This window comes from Ischnura elegans, chromosome 5, assembly GCF_921293095.1.
Source record: "Ischnura elegans chromosome 5, ioIscEleg1.1, whole genome shotgun sequence".
NCBI classification, from domain to species: domain Eukaryota; kingdom Metazoa; phylum Arthropoda; class Insecta; order Odonata; family Coenagrionidae; genus Ischnura; species Ischnura elegans.
In genome coordinates this window covers 34,989,047-35,006,932 of record NC_060250.1, presented here as the reverse complement: position 1 = coordinate 35,006,932, position 17,886 = coordinate 34,989,047, and the positions used below count along the sequence as shown (strand labels likewise).

At 38.5% G+C, this 17,886-nt stretch overlaps 1 protein-coding gene across 1 annotated transcript in view; it reads left to right on the top strand.

Moving 5' to 3' along the window:
* Positions 1–2,078: 2,078 nt before the first annotated feature.
* LOC124158708 (proton-coupled amino acid transporter-like protein CG1139) overlaps positions 2,079–17,886 on the top strand; it is a 56,032-nt gene continuing 40,224 nt past the window's right edge. The window contains exon 1 of the mRNA XM_046533950.1: positions 2,079–2,780. The gene's annotated coding sequence lies outside the window, so the exon portion shown is untranslated. The remainder of the gene's footprint in view (positions 2,781–17,886) is intronic.

The following is a 17,886-nucleotide window of genomic DNA, read 5'->3' as shown; positions in this document are numbered from 1 at the left end:
GTTCAGAAATTGTATATTTTTCTGTATTAATAGTTCCAATAGTGTTACATTATTAGGGACCTTATCTAATAGCCTATTCTGCCTCCACTATTGCTCACTGGTATCACTGATAACTACCGCAATTGCGGAGAAAAAAGAAAAAATTCTTTAAAAACACACACACTAATATGAACAAAGGAAATCAAGATTTACTTCACCGTTACGACTTGTCGTGAGATCAAAGGACGATCTATTACCTACTGCGATCCATCTAAACCGCTTGCTTTGTCAACTTTTCCGGACTGCAACACTTCGGGTATTCATTGTATGTATTGACTGCAATTTGCGAATGGGGGACGACAGTCATTTTTTCTAGTCTCAAATTTAATGAATTATTTCCGTCTCAATATCGGATTCTGTTTCCATAACTTTAAGATTAAAATTTGCTTAAATTTTACAATTTAATTCTACAATTTTACAGCTCATCACCGTCGTTAGTCAACAGTCCTAAGATTGGTTTGACGCAGCTCCCCATTCGGATATCCTGCCTGCTACCCTTTTCATACCGACGTATTTCTTCTCATCTAAAAATGTGAAGCTGACATTGGAATTTTTATCCCTCTATTTTGGAAAATTCAAATTCGTAATTCAAGCAGATTGATACAGAATTTTTTACTTTTGGTTCAATCTAACAGCTTATTCACGTGCTTGAGAATGGCTCAGCTCATGTGATTGTGTAAAATTTAACACGTTATATATGAAGCTAAAATTGAAGCTTCTGTATCTCTATTTTGGAGAATTCACACTCCTACTTGAAGCATATTGGTGCAGATTTTGTAACTTTTGGTTTAATGCAACAGCTGATTTAGGTACTTGAGAATGGCCCAGCTCATGTAATTGTGTAAAATTTAACACGTTATACATGAAGCTAAAATTGAAACTTCTATATCTCTATTTTGGAGAATTCACACTCCTACTTGAAGCATATTGGTACAGATCTTGTTACTTTTGGTTCAATGTAACAAATTTACGTGCTTAAGAATGGCACAGCACAAGTGATCATGAAAAAAACCAGCACATAATAGGTATTACACACATGTTCAGAGTGAAAACGAAACCAGTTTACGCAGTTTAATGGCACGTTTACACTGTGTAACATTTTATATAAGCATTTTATATGCAACAAGTTACTTGTAACATTTGTTTTATGTAACATTTGTTTTATAACAGGAATCCATCGGAGCCAAAAATGCACAAATAACATGCTACAGATTCACCAATCAACTGGCTATCCCCACCATCCGCCACAACTCTTTTCTGTAACATGTTACACATTTTCATGGTGAAACAAAACCCAGTATATTCCACAAACTTTTTATTATAGCTGTCAACTAGTTTCGACGTTTTAACCGTCATTATTAAGACTAACCATGACAAGACTAGTCTTGATAATGACGGTATAAACGTCGAAACTAGTTGACTGCTATAATCAAAAGTTTGTGGAATAACCATGACAAGACTAGTCTTGATAATGACGGTATAAACGTCGAAACTAGTTGACTGCTATAATCAAAATTTTGTGGAATAGTGCTGGGTTTTGTTTCACCATGAACATTTCATCGTTCCACCAACTAACGCCCGAATCAGTTGATTTTATGATACACATTTTCCCACTTCGTGCGGGAAACCAAAAACTTGTTATATAACACGAATTTTTGATTTGTTAACCAATGTTACATGTAACTTGTTACACGGATTTGTAACTTTTTCGTAAAACACATTTATGTGACTTGTTTGTATAGCATGTTACCCAGTGTAAACGCACCTTAATGGTTAATCCCTGTCACACACCCTGGGGTAATCCACTTCCCCCCTCCCCTGTATTACCCTGTTTCCCCACTTTCCCGTCCGCTCTCAATCTACCGATCTATTCCCCACTAATCCCCCATCCACCGCTCCCTGTCCCGCAACAGGCTACCCCTCCCGCTCCTCCTCTGCTCCGGCCCCCCTTCCCCTTTCAACACCTCCCTTCCCCTCCCACGCAGTCTCCTCCCCCTCCCCCCATTCAAAATACGCACTGGCACCTACACAACGACAGATGCACTCACCATCACCGACTGCGAACCTCTATCCACACGCGAGGTCTCCTGGAATTGCCCACGAAACGTATACCATATCCCCTCGGGCTCTTCGAAACACTCACGTGACTCGTCCATCGCGATCCGCGGGTGCCGTAGCGACGACAAACACTGGGGGCGGTAGTTGTGATGCGCGGATTGTGACGTACCGAAAATAAAAGCCGAGACGCAGAGAAACAAAGGGAGTGCAGGAGGGGGGGAAAGAAAGCAGTACTCCTCTTGGCCATTGTCGCAAGTTCATTTTCGTCCTCCAGTCAGTGTTGTCGGTGTGGTCGGCATAGCCGCTTTGCTCTCCTAAGCTCGTGTGATTTCGTTTTAGAAGAACCAGGCAGTTAGGCGGTCGGTGACGCACAGCCTACACAAGTGGTGTTGGTGGTGGTCCTCGCTGCCGAGGGAGTGTCTTTCTGCACGGTGGAGTCTGGACAGGAGTTGTAGTCGCCACGACGGCTCGCACGGAAGGTTGGTCCGCGGGGGGACAAGAAGAAGGCCGGAGGAGCGGCGTCGGAGACTTGCATTCCGCGGGTTGGTTGGATCAGGAGGGCAGGCCGACGGGTCGAGGCTCGCCTTGCTTGTACCCCGAGTCGCGCAAGAGGAAGCGGAGGAAACTGAGGCGCACCGGGTGATCGAACCGGAAGGTAGACAGCGAGGGATACCGCTAGCAGCGTGAGTGATTCGAATTTTCGCGTAGCATTTTTTTCTAAATTTAATTTTCGACGTCTTAATCTTTTAGGGATTCGTTTCGATACCTCCACCGCACGAGTGCTCAACTATCGCCCGCCGAATCTAGGACCCCAACGATACGAATCCGCGTAAACGCTCACCTCTAATTCTCCAAACTTCGGAGGTGAGCGTTTATTACCGTAAACGTTTACCGGAGCGGAGCGAGCCAAAACGGAGTATTAACTCCAAAGGGGTACCTATGTTCCTGAAACCATATGTATTTATTAAATTCATAAAATTAGGTATAATTATTCGTAGGAATACTCAAAAGTATCAACGTTTAAACGATAAAGTTGATTTGAAGTGATTTTTCAGGTCGTATTTGTATTTTTCATGTATATTTGGTGATTTGCCTTGTCTTCACGCCCATTCTTTGTTCATTATATATTTTAATTTATGAGCGACTTAACATTAATTAGAAGCGTTGATTTCAAGTGATCTAAACCGTCTCGTGTGTTTATGACATACCCTTTTCAATAGGAGGACGGAAGTAACTAAAGTGGCATGGTTTTCATCTTTTTGTGACATAGGACTTACTTCTTCACTTAATAAAATGGCAACACGACTGATGTTTTGATTAACAAAGGGAAAAGTCTCGTGCCAGAGTAATTTAGCCCACTTAAATTTTGAAACTAGCATTATATTTATGCATCGTACGCCCAAATTTCAATACTTTATTGAAATATTTAAATGCTTTATTCAGCGCTGCGATGGTATAAATATTCATTTCTTCTTTAATTTTCTTCTAAAACTGCTCCTCCTTTTAGTTTAGGATTAGCAAATGCTTACGGCCGATTACTCGTCTGATGCTATTTACTAGTAGATTATGAAGATTTTCTGATTTCCTCTTCCTTGAAATATACCTTTTTATATTACCTATCTTTTAAATTTATGTCGAAGTCTAGTTGATAACTGCGTTATAACCCACATTAAGACAAAGTTCGCCTTTGCTTGCCGTATCTCCAATCACATTCACGTGAGCTCGAAACACTCGTACCAGGTAGGCTAAAGCGCATGCGCAGAAGACGTCATGGAACTTGAATGAAAACGAATCGTAAATATATGCGTGCATGAATGGTCGACTGTGTGCGGCATTTTGTATCATTTTATTACCCCGGCAGGCATAGACTCCCGCGAAACTCACGTAGACACCTTGTTATATTGAATAAAACAATAAAAATAACAATTGGTTGATTGACACCGACTTGCGCACTTGTGTTGCACTGCTGAAATCCTTTGCATGCTAAAATTTTTATATTTTCACATTGTAGCACTGCCCTTGAAATGCTTTTTACAGTAGAAGTATAGTATAGAAATATTTTTATGCTGTTAAATATGTATACATTAATACTTTCATTTGCCTCTCCAGTAATTAATGTTGACGAGTAATTATAATACTTCAACATTTAGCGCCGTAAGATACCATTAAGAATGCATTTAATAATTATATTCAATTACTTTCTGATTTTGGTGTGAGTGATTTATATTCATATTGTCATAAAATTGGAAGCCTTAAATTTAAAGAGCGACTTGTTCGGCTTCGCAAATTTCAAGTAGAACTTTCTAAGCATATTGGCCCTCCACTGGGGAAGTGAAAGTGTCTCAGATTGGAGTGCAGTGCATGGGAAAATTATAAATAGATACTATAACTTGGAAATTTTCATTCTAAATGCTTTTCTGGTCGTCGCTACAGCAGCATTATCTGGGCAGGGCTAATACGTCTCTGTTTTTCTGTGAGACTTATGTTTTCGAGAAGTCACATTTGCGCAACGGGGCTAGTCGGAACTTGCTTTTTATTAACTTTGGCACGGAGATTAACACCAAAACTATTTTGCGAAAAAAAATCTTTAATTGTACCCTTATGCTGAATTTATGACCAATAACGTTGTACCATTGAGTGTTTGGCATTTGACATTTCGTTTTTCCGAAAAATGTTACCCAGTATATTAAAGCAATCACAGTATACTATAAAAAATAGGATTTGTATCATCCGTTGATTGGTTTCAACATGTTGCTTTAAGGAATCGCCTCAGTGGATTAATACAATCAACATATTTTATTTGAATAAGTATTGAAAAATTGCTCTTATTTTAAAAATAAACAATTTATAGCTATTCAATAAAGGTATTCAGGTGGAGTCGACAGTGATGATGACAGTATGATGAGTAGCAAATGATGCTAATTATCCATTCTGGTGGAACCACCATGGCCTCTGACTGTTTACCTTCATAAATTTTTAAAATACTCTTTTCCATTTTTTAAGTGGGTTCGAGCATTTTCTCTGGCATATTATCGCATTCAAAGATAAACAATTACCGTTCTAGCTACAGGAGCGGTTCATTTTTTTATTCTCATTTATCCTAAGGACATTTCCTAGGGGACCCGTTAGACCTTGCAAACTGGCGACATAAAAAAGCTAAAGAGTTTCCCTTTACTTGCGCATGCAATATAAACTTCTCATTTCCATTGCATTAGGGAAACAGCTTTGAAAATATCATAACATCTGTCAGCGATGTTTTCATTCCTTTTTCTTTTAAAAATTAAATATTTTGAACGTATAACCCTCTAAGTTTGGTACGGCACTATTATTCGTTGCATAATTAATTTTTTAAACCTATATTTATATATCAAATCAAAGAATTTTATTGGATCCGCCACACACAGCATCTAGTTCCCTTCATTCTAATAAATTATATTGGGACATGTTGCTTACAAAATCGAATGAAGTCGTTCTTCATCTGCAGATTTTTCTTGAAAAGTCTTATAATAATTGTTAAAAGTCTTGATCTAGACTCCCAGAGACAACTCAACTAGAAGTCCAAATATTTACGCACCTTCGCAGCGACCGCATTCCTGATGGAAGTGATTGTTGACATTCATGATATCTAAAGTGGTCATCCCGATAAAGTATTCACAAAATGTCCTGAATCGGGTTTCAGTGATCCAAATGACTGAAATCGTAGGATAATTTTTATGCCGACTCCAAGCAATTGATTTTCTTCTCCGCTTGATAAATACCAGCTTCAGTAATCGGCAATGCTATTGAACGACTGCATGCTATGGTCTTGCCTTACTTTGGTCCGATATCTTCGCCAAACACGTAATGAGATAAGATTATAATATCCGATTATCAGAAAGATGGTCTGGTAATTTTTAACTGGGAAAAATATTGTTTCCTTATATTTTAAAATAAAAATAATTTAAAAATACTTCCTAAGATTTAACCGTGTGTCAGAAACGGATAGATAATAGAAGCCACCGTTTCTCAGCCAATAAAAATTTTGAAGATGACTTTCTTTCATGTTTTTATTTTTTACTGCGCGTCTTTTTATTGCCATCCAAATCTCAACTGGCACTCTCCGAAAGTTTTTTTTTCTTTTCAACGTAGTCTCGTTCATAACATAATGCAAGCTATAAATCGTAGATGCAGACATTCAACTGAATCTTTTATACTAATATTCTCTCCCACTCGTGCTGTTTAGTATTGCATGAGTTCCCCAAATCATGTGATCCTGTCCAAAAAAGGCTATTCGGGCTTCCAGCCGGGTGGTCTCCCTCCATTCTGCCGACCACCCGGCTGGAAGCCCGAATAGCCTTTTTTGAACATATTCGCCGGGAAAGCATCAGATTTTACTTCATGTGATCCTGTGTTTACACGTTATTGGAATGGAATTTCTAAGATAATACGACTCGATATACCTCATGACTTTCCGCATTGACTCTATTCATTCCCCCGATATTTATAACATTGATTCAGTGCCGTATTCCTATAGTTGGTGTGGTGGCTAGAGTGTTGGCTTCCCACCCGGTAGGCCCAGGTTCAAATCCCGGCAGCGGCAGAGAATTTTCAGAGACTGCCCGATCCCTGCTTGAATGTTGTGTGGAGGACATTTCAAGCGCAACACTCCGTCCGTCGGATGGGACGTTAAGCCGTGGTCCTCTTGGCGCCTTTCGTTAAGAGCAGGCTAATGCCGACGCCAAGTTTCACTCCACCCTTCCTTGCCTACCCTTCCCTCATGGCGCAAATGACCTCGGCTGTCGGTTGCCTCCTCCAAATGCCGTATTCCTATAGGAATAGGCGAATCGTGAATGTTCTTTGAACCACACAAACGGCACGTAAAAGGGAATTTACCGCCCTTACAGGGATTGACATTCGGTGTATGTGCGTGAGATGAAGCTACCTATCACTGTGCCTTCTCATGCAATAGCCTTCTTGTATCGATGCGTCTTTCCCTCACACTCTCCCATATCAGTATCAGTTGATTTCTTGACCAATTATATCCGTTCTATCAATTTGGCATTGACTCGTTCACCAATTTTTGTTTACTGTCGATTTTGATAGAGCCGGAAAAAGTGGAATGACCCGTATTGATATGTAACCTTTTTCTCGAGCTAATCCTGGCGAAACATCGACAGACTTGAACCTTTCGATGTTAAGTTGATGACGTCACGAGCTCATGCAAAACAGATGGCCGTTTCTCAGCTACTACTCGGACCTGTGAATGGTCCTCGCGATATTCGTTGTTTATTAGAGGATTGAGAGCGATTCTTTCTCTCAGTGAAAGATTCTCCCTGAACGAAGTAATGAACCTGAGCTCCAATGACGTCATGAACCCATGAAAAGTGGGCGGCAATTTACTAAGTCGAAACTTACGAGAGAGAGAGAGAGATATATAAAGGCTGATTGGGGTGGATTTGTTTGGTGGCTACTAACCTGTGCCTTCCATCTGCTAAATTATTTAAATGGCTCGCAATTTCAATCATGATAGAACGACCACATTATGTATTTGCTGCCCTCGTGCTCTTGTCTCGCATCCAAATGCTCTGACTCTGAATGCCATCTCCCAGAAAAGAAAAGTCCTTTGAAATTTCACAGTTATTGTTTGATAATAGATCATTTGCATCACCAATAAACTCCCTATGTATTGATATCGCGGTTAATTCATCAACATTTATGCGTAAGGTAGGCCATTGCGCAAAACGGGCACGTATTCGAAATTTTAATGGATTTTATTTAGGTATTTGACGTATGAAATAGAGTTACATGCCATGAAATGCATGATGTGATTTTTTTCTCTTAATCCACGGCAGTTAATGCCTTGTGTCGATGTTTTATTTCTGTGAATTATTTTATTCTCACTTTTGACCCTAATGCTCGTCAATTATTTGTCTATTGTTGTTCTCAGCGTCTGTGACTCCCATGTCTCCATCGCGGAAGACTAATGCCTATTGCTGACGCCATGTTTATGTTAAGTTGAATGCGTCTCTCATTCCTGGTGTTATCTGATGCTTTCCATTCAAATGCCATAGGAAAGATAAACCATCATCAGAGGACCTTGAATTCGAAGACGCAGATTCATTTTGAGTTGCCTTTTTTGCTTACTGGATTATTGTTTTGCCAAAGGATTGCTAAATCTGTATACTCTCCCTAAGAAGGCTTTGTTAAATCCATCTGATATGCTGATAGTGTTATCTAGAGAAAAAAGTTTCCATTTTGAGTACATATTTTATATTTATTTGCTTTTAATAGTCTATGCCTAATTTGAGCCCTGTGACAATTGATGATGGGTAGTAATGAATAACATAATTAGCAAAGCGCCAAATAATACACTCATAGCGTGAGGATCAAAGTTGATACTAAAGTTGCTATATTTTTTCGGTAACTGCCAGGAATTGACTGACCTTCTCCGCTTCGGGGTGGGACATATAGAGCTATTCTACAGGATGGTCCATATTGTCCGTCGTTATAACGGAGGAAGTTCTGATATCTGTAGGCCTTGTGCATAAATTCATAAATGCTCATATTGTACCTCAATTTCATGTATTGCATGTACTTTGTGAAATAGGAATCTATAAGTTGATGAGTGCTAAAACCGGGTGTATTGCATTTAATATTAGTAACCGCGACGCCTTATAACAAAGGTATTTTACTGTTTCTCTAATTGTAATAGTTTTTATCACTGGAATTCCCTGATAATTTGTATGAAATTTCAATTAATTTTCAATTCCATTAATTCTCCTTATTCTATTGTGTTTCAATTGCTATTACTTATTTCAATGTGTATCTCAGTTACTTTTTGTTTTCTTATATATTTTCATTCTTCGCCCGAGCTCATTTCTTACGTCATCGCCTTCGACCCTGAGTCTATTTTCTTATTTTTTTGTCCCACGCCCGACTTGGCCAACATCCTTCTCTACGTCACGACCTTCACTGTTCCTTCAACCCTCAACTCCCCACTCCTAAAGCCTTCGCAGCATCCTCCTAATCTCTTGGTGCACGTTTTTCTCCTCATACGGCATTGCGAGCACTTCCTCATTTGTTTTCTTATTAATTAATTTGGCCTCCGTTACAATGTAAGACTAATCGCTCTTTACTCATGGCTTCCCTTAGACCAAGGGCTTATTATTTCTCTCCATCATCACCCCTTTTATCGATGAAGCTTTGGTATTCAATCATATAGTACGTATCGTATTGAGCTCCGTAACAATCATAAAAATTTCAAACGTATCCCTTTTCTGTAGTTCTACCGTTCAGTTCTACTGCTAATAAGAGTTTAGTAATAGAGCTATTCCGTACTCGTTGCAGCACTCTATTCTGCCTTTCTAGCTTTACTTTAATTAGAAATGATTTTGGTTAGCCTGTATAATTTTTAGACAGCATGAACGCAGTTTTTTCCTCAGAACACGTAATTATTTAATAACGAATTTGTTTATTGGACGTAAAATTGGAAACGTATTCATAATTTTTCATCTTCTATATTTTTTTAATGATTTATTAGCGTTTGGGTAATTCATTTGTTGTGATTGAATTTTTACCATAGGATTTTTTAAATGACATATTTACTTTACATACTTCTTATGTATTTATGTCGTTACTGCCTGCGTCTCAAAGATGTTGAATCTTCGGAGCGCTGTCAAGTGCTGATGACAGCGTTGTCTCTGTGAGATCGTGCCCAGCCTCGTAACTAGATTATCCCGCACCAAGGACTGAATTAAGAAGCTTCAGTGTGAAATCACCACTCGCTATGAGAATTGCTGCCAATTCCTTCTGGGATGCCGGTTGCCAATCAAAGCACTTTTACCAAAGGCCTCGAAGTTCAGCTGTTTTCCTTTTTCATCTCTCGCTATACAGCTCCCTGAATTGCGTTCTGTTCCTTATCATACCAATGAAGTTTCATGATTTTAAGTTTCATTCATTCCCCTCTTGAAGATTAATATAGCCAGTTAAAATTAAAACTTTTAACCAGTTGAGAGAAATATCCAGGAAAAGATGGAAACGCAATACTTTTATCTGAAGGTACTTTTGTGCTTTGCTAGGATAATTGTCATATTGTCTAATAGTTATTCTATCTCATTCTCACTCTGTCTGAATCACCACATTCCTCTCATAACAGCTGATAATCAATAGATGACATTTTCGGTAAATATAGTTTTTTAAATCGCCTAAGATGAGTGTGAATATTATGGATAGTATGGGAGATATAGTAGGTTTATCTGGGTCGAATACTGAAAGAATAAACAAATAGGTGTGCGCCTTCCAGAATGTAGGTCATTCTGTAGGCCACATATCGATGGCTAAGTTCTACGTGCAATCGTACGTTCTACACGCATCTCCAAAATAGTAACTTTTCAGGAGAGCAAGAAACGAGTAATATTTTTACTTGTACACTGAATTTAAACACCAAAAATTCATAAAACGGAAAAAGAAGCATTCATTTGCAAATAAAGAGTTGTTTTTTGCTTGTATTTTATTTTTTAATGTTATTACACTTTGTTTAATAAGCCTGTCTCAAATAGGCCGAATTTGAGATACGTGTTGTTAGAACTTAGCCATCGATATACCTTATTGGGCAGAAAGCGGTTACTTATTTTTCCTGACGTGGTAATTGATAACTCGCTAGTAACATCTCGATTACCCTGACATAAGGCTCGATAAGGAGCGACTTAGCCGCGGTAGCCGTGAAAAAATGCGATAGTAAACACTTGGCGCCGTGGTGACAAGAACTTGGGTTTCGATCCTTATTACGACTGTGTGTCATATACCGAGAGAAAGAGTTATTATTTTATCTGCGAGAGGTGTCAACTATCTTTCCACCAACAATTGCAATACTTTTTACCACCATACGTTTTACCATCGCATTGGTTAATATACGACAAACGAAATTGAAGTCAGTTCCGTGGTGTCATCATCAATGTATATCGTCACACATTGCTACATAAAATTTTCATTTTCTAAAGTAACCTCCATGGTATTTTGTACTCATACTTGGTATGGCCGTGTCTATGTCCATTTAGTAACACAGGACCTCACTGTATTTATTATTTTTGTTAATCTTTTAATAATCATATCAACAGGTGAGATCCTATGAATTAACAAAATACCGGTGTTAATGGATTGCGTTAGTGCTCTTGATGCAGACCCAAGATAAAATATTCAATGCCATTTTCGTTCATAATTCTACGTAAGATTAGCTTCAATGAAAATTTCCACCTGTTTACTTTATTTATAACTCTTTTACAATATTCACCTAAAACATCCAGCCAGGTATTATTCTCGTGGAACAATAACGACATTTTTGCGTTATTAGATTACAATGCAATTTAAATCGTTATGTTTTAAAGTTTCAGTACTATTTGTCGAGGTATTTTTTTTTAATTTCCAAGTTCAAGAGGGAATAAACTCCACACATTCATGAAAAACGAGGCATTGAGAAGTCTATCTACTACCTAATATCCCCTTTCTGTATTTTCTATTCCTTGTTAGCCGATTGGTATTATACATGTTGATAATAATGATTTGCGTGAAGATATGAAGCAAGATGTAAATAATTCGGTAGGACCTCCGGCGAAGAAGAGGAAACGATAGGGGAAGGTTGCCTATATCGCACCAATTTGGGAAAAAAACGAATTAACTCAATAATAAGTGACGCAATATAAGTTTTTAATGCTATATAATATGAGGAGAAATTTCTACTTCTCTCACAATTTTTGGGGACAGTCAATTCCAAGTTGAACGCATGTATAAAAATTCTGTTTCAAACCTCTGCAAACGGTGCGATTTAAGTGACCGGTTTCCCAAATCTGGAGGCCAAACTGGAGGCCAAAATTAGGAAATGATGTTTCAACGACAATGAGAGACGGAGAGACAAGTTATTTAAGGTTATTTTTTAGATCCCTTTGCAATATTTATATTTGTAATAATTATCCTTTTTTATACCCGCTGTTTTGCTGTTCGGCAACGAAAAGTCACAGCAAATAGGGTGGTTTCCTATTATTTTTTTATTGCTTTAATCGAAAGATTATTACTCCTGGAGTACGTATTTCACGCTTTTAGATTTTTAAATGACAACATCTATTTTTCGCGATCAAATGAAAAGTGAAAATTTTCAAGCGCGCGAAAACGCGACGCTTAAGTATGAATGCCGGGAAATATCTCCGTACGTCGTATTTCTGGTTCCCCCTCCCGCCCGGTGAGGTGACCTTGAGGCGAGGCTTAGCGCTGATACGTCGCACGATGCTAGCGGATAGCCGAGTACCTTGCTGGATGGTAGCGCTTGGCTTAAATAAGGATTATTAATACCTTATCAAACGAAGAAAACTTTCCGAACTTAGCCAGTTTTAATAGGTGATTATTAAGACATGTTTCCCTGAGCTCTGTGCCTCATGCATGCATTGGTAACCTAGGACGATGTATAACTCCTATCCTCTCGTGTAGAAACTAGGTCCCTGTGACGTCATGCGGAGTGGAATCGCATGGGCGCCAATCTGGCCTTTTTCAAATGAGGATAAAATTTGACCCTTGCCATTCGTCTAAACCGGTATTTCAAAAACCAAATAATTTGTGTATTATGAATACACTAATGGTGGGTAACGAATCGTAATCAATGCCTTTCGTTTTCTTTGATGAAGGAAACTACCCTATTATCATGAGTTTTGGAAACGCTACAAATGAATGCGTATATTTTCTTCGTGTAGTAAAATATTTCATGGGTACGATACGCAAAAATTTATCAGAACTTGCTTGGTCTTTCCTCGGAAGGTGTTTGATTTCATTACGTTGAAATATTGTCTCTTCGATTTTGACACCAATATTTTCGGGACAATCGTGTTATGGATATAATATAACACCCACTTTTTAATTTTTTGGAAATGTAATTTTAAACTGTCATCGTAATCAAGAGTTTCAGATTACAGATTCGATCATATTTATGTATTGTACAGTTCGTTTTTAAGAATATCTTAGAGTATCCGAATATTGCTTGACAGAAATTGTTCCGGACTATCACTTATATCTGAGAAAAAAAGGTAATCAGAGGTAAATAATTTACTTTTAAAAATTCAAATAGGAATTTATGATTACTTTAAAAAACTATCAATTCAAAGCTACCCTTCTTTACTGCGGCAATCACAGTTTTGTGTAGATTTAATCGAAACTATCTCATTTAAGCAGGCAAAATGATTTCCGGTTATCTACCAGGAAGCATCCTAATACAATTACATTATTATGAATAATCAAGAATTTATGACCCATATTTATCTTGTTCGCATTCCTATTATGAGTTTTCGCGTTTTGCGATATTTTAACAAATCATTAACTGCACGGATGACAGAGCGTCAAAATTCCTCCGTGAGATAAAATTCTTGAATGCTTTGGAATTAATTGTAGTTGGAATTGGAACATGTCAAATAAAATTTCCACTATTCATATCTCTGTCCCTTTCAATTCCTTATTTTCCTTGTTAGCTTAATTTCCTTTGTCAAAAATACACTTTAATTTCCTGCCTCATATAGAATTGAATTTTCCTATTCTTTATTTGTATTGCTTCCCTTACCCATATCCTTTAAGCGTGCCACTATTATAGTTCCGAGTGATATATAAATGAAGGATTTTTTAGGAAAGAGCTTTTAAATATTGCCAGCTAATCGCAACTTAGAGAACTTTGGGATGGAAAATTAGAACCCCAGAGGACTTTTAGCACTTAAGAAGCTAGAAGAAAAAAAGTCATGCAGAAAACAAAAATATTCCTTCCACGTTTCTCTTTCAAATTCTTTTTGCAAGGCCATGTTGTTATGATGCCAGTGGATCGGAGTATTTTTTGACTCGCGATTTTTATTTTTATTATCACAGCATTGAAAATTTAAACGCGAACATATAAGGGTTTCGGAGTTGTTTATCACATTTGAATGCACGATTACGTTATGGCATAGAAATTTAGATTTTTTTTGTTTGAATTTTATTCATTGCAATATCAAATTAATGAATTTGGCCCCTATTACAATTAGATTTCATAGTTTATTTCGTTAATTCTACCTCGATTCAACAAACGCTTACGGTCTCTGATTATGATGAAAATCATTGCATGGATGTTAACTCCTCTCAAAATGACCTAGGCTATGTGTAAAAAAATGTGTGATGTGTCCTCATTTAATGTGTTCGTTATTTACAATACACTGGGACGCATATTTCCGAACGTTTCTGCAAATCCGTCCGCAATACTCAGCGAGGCTCCTTTGACCCTCACATCGTTTCCTTTGAGTTGAGTGAGTGCTTGTGAAAGATTCCCGGTTCAGAGGCTGGGATTGGTCATTGCTTCGAATTCCCCCGTTTCAGAAAACCAACGCGGAATTTTATTTTGTACCTGCGACGTGACCCCTACGTTAAGTCCATTTAGGATGATTTTCTGTTTCACAATAACATTCATTTTTGATCTAAGGAGCCTGCTATATGATAAATTGCTATCCTTTGGCGCATACGACAACGGCTGAGGATCTCAATAAATCTTTTAAAAACAAAGAGATTGCGGATTATTACTTTTTAAAATAATTCTTCCAATTTTCAATTTTCTCAAAATGAGCCGGTAAGAGACTAGAGAATCATGCATGAAAACGAGTCAATTAATACGAAACACGCGGAATTCTCCTCCCTATTGAGATTTCCGTGGAGAATGTTTCATTAGGCGACGCCGGAATGCGCAAGAAGCTTTGATGGGGTAAAGGAGGATGGGAGGATAGGCTGGCATTGAGTGGGGAACGCGGATCGCTGTGGGGATGGGAGCCAAGACCCCTCTTAATCTTGTCCCGCCACCGCCAAGCAACTCACTGAACGGAAGATTTAGATGCGTCAAAGCGCTAGCCGCCGACTCGACACTGCAATTGTTTAAACCTACGGCTGCTAATTCTGCTTCTATTTTTTTATCGTCCATTGAAATTTTCCGCTGAAGTTTGGAAATACCATTTATTTTTAAAGACTGAGGTGCATATTATGTTGTTCAATCGGCTAAAAAACGTTATTCGAGAGAGAGAGAAAACATCAAGATGAGTAGAGAATTGTACTGCTCTGGCAAGGGGAGTGCTACAAAACTGTGACTCAGATTTCAATAGAACTTAGTAGTGTTGTAGAGTTCATTGGGAGCTGTACAGTGTACACGAATCACCCCCCATATGGGGTTATGTAACCAATTGGTAGTTTAAACAAAAAAGCTGTTAAACATTTGCTGGTTCTTTATATTTCCTTCTAAAATGCAGAAGTACTTCTTAGTTTCTTATACTTATTAGTTTAGTAGCGGTTGTAGGTAGTGGTTACGGTAATTGACTCCTATACGTAGGTTCTTGGTTCGATTATTGGATGCGGCACATTTTTTTTCATAATTTGTTTCTACTTTTCATTTTACAAAAGCCTGCTATTCATCATTAATTGTAAGCTTCATATAATTCCATTTTCTAAGGGAATATAATAAACCTGTAAACGTTTAACAGCGTATTTTGTTTAAGCTATTGGTTATATACCCCATATGGTGGATTGGTGGGTTTGGGGGATAAACCCCCCCCCCCAGAGCTCAGAGAAATTTTTAAGTTTAATCCATTTAATTTAATTTCATTTATAATGCTAATAGAATAGTGTAAGGATTAATAAAATATCCCTCAGAAGGCCGTAAAACTCACCATTTTGAACCATTTATTTTAAAAATTCCGCAATTTATTAATCTCACACCTACCGCTTATCCTAGTGGGTATTCCATACCCCCACACACCCTGGTATTAGTTGCACCTAACCCCCCCCCCCCCCCCAGCCTTAATTCCAAGCTGCGCCCCTGTCCTGAACCATCGCTGATGATAAACGAAATAAGAGTATGAAAAAATTCTTATTTTAAGAACTCTTACATGTACAGTTTAGATTATTTCAAACGTTTATGAAGACTTCAATTAAAATCCTGTATTGGAAATACATAGCCAGAGAACACCAGGAAACTGCACGTCACATTCCACCAACTCATTTACAACTTTGCACCACCCAAAACATGAAAGGAATTTTCCCTCACCGCAGGTATTCAAATACTGACATTAATAATGGGTTATTGTTTCATATCTACTCGACATCCTTATCTATACAATCTTCTTCCTGTGAAGATTTTATACAAATTGCTTCCAGGTTAATGGGTATATGGGTTCTTGGACTGGGAAGGTAAATATTTATCTTGCATTTGGTGGCAGACATCAAAGGGAGCAAACAGTGGAGTTTTTATCTCTATAAATCAAGGGCATGCATACCTTTCTCATGACCATTCATTTTTGGTCAAAGGTAGTCGACAACTCGCCACTGCACTTGTTTAAACTTTAAGCTGAAGGCTGTTTAAATCCGATTTCTTTATTGTTTCATCCGCTGAAATTGAGGTATGCATATGGTGTATACGGTCTACTTTATATGCCCTGTAATCATAATAATGTATTTATTTCACGGCCTTAAACTCATCATATTAAAAATGAAGTGTCGTATACAATCGCTCGAGTGATCACTCGGAAATGACGAAAAAAAAATGATCGCATGATTCAGGCTTTAGCAATCCTTTGTTTTTTTCAAACAACCCTTGGCAACCAAACATATGTTAAAGATGCAGTCCGACGTTAACAGCGTCCCCTCAAACGGTAGTGGAGGACAAAAAGACATGAGAGCCTTGTGTCGAAACGTTTCCGACATAATAATAATTGTTATCGATGCGGGGGAAAACGCGTATAAAACGCGTCTTCGCCACGATCACAGTGAAAAGGATGCCGCCCAGCGAGGGGATGGGAAACTCCGGCGCCATCAAACTGTCGAACGCAGTCGACAGTGAAAAAGTGGTGCGGGTGGCGGGGATAAAGGCGGAGAGTGGAGGGGAGGGGAAGTCTGTGGTGGCCTATCAAAATCACGGAATGATTTCAAATGTTGGATCGGGGTCACGCGTGCTGGTGAGGGTGGCCCCCCGCACGGAAGCAATCATTTCTGCCCCTCGTATGTTTTGGAAGCTGAGGCCTCTCACCCCACCTTTCATCTCCCGCGTGGAATCCCAGCCTGCAGACAGAATGGACCATATGGAATTCTTAAGCGACCGAAAAATCGTGTACTTCATGCCCGAGTAATGTGACGATACGCTGACGAATATTCTGTGTTTTTCAATGTGTCGTGTTCAGATTGGATCGAATTTTTTACTGTCTTCGAGGCACCATTTTTTTTTACTGTCGATCTGTGGCGCCGACTCCATGATGCCTGAGGGGGCCCGAGCCCCCTCAAAAATTAGTTATGGGGGTGAAGAAAAAATGTGTTACGCTTGTAGAATTTCCCCGGAGTGTCCAGTTATCGAGAGTCGAGTTTTCAGGGTTCTAATGTTGATCATATGACTCTTCTAAAATGCTTTAAAAAATTTTAAAACTCAATATCAATAAAATGTCCCGGGGCAAGAACCCGGAATTGCCCCCCCCCCCCCCATTTTTTTCATAACTCGGCACCCCTGCTTTCGATTGTGTAAAATATTATCTAAATGACAAAGAAAACCCTCAATACCTTTTCGTCTCTAGGTTGCCGCTGTAAAAAAAAATTATGAGAGTTGTTGATTTTGATGGGGGGAAGAGAAAGAACGCCGAAGTTCACAATTTTGTTGGTAAAATCTTCCGAAGAAAATAAAGAAAGTAATATTATAAATTTTAAGCTGTGGTCTGGAAAATAATTCAATCGCTGCTATACAATACGTGATAGAATTATGATAATGAAGAGGTCCGTATCTACTCCAGTATT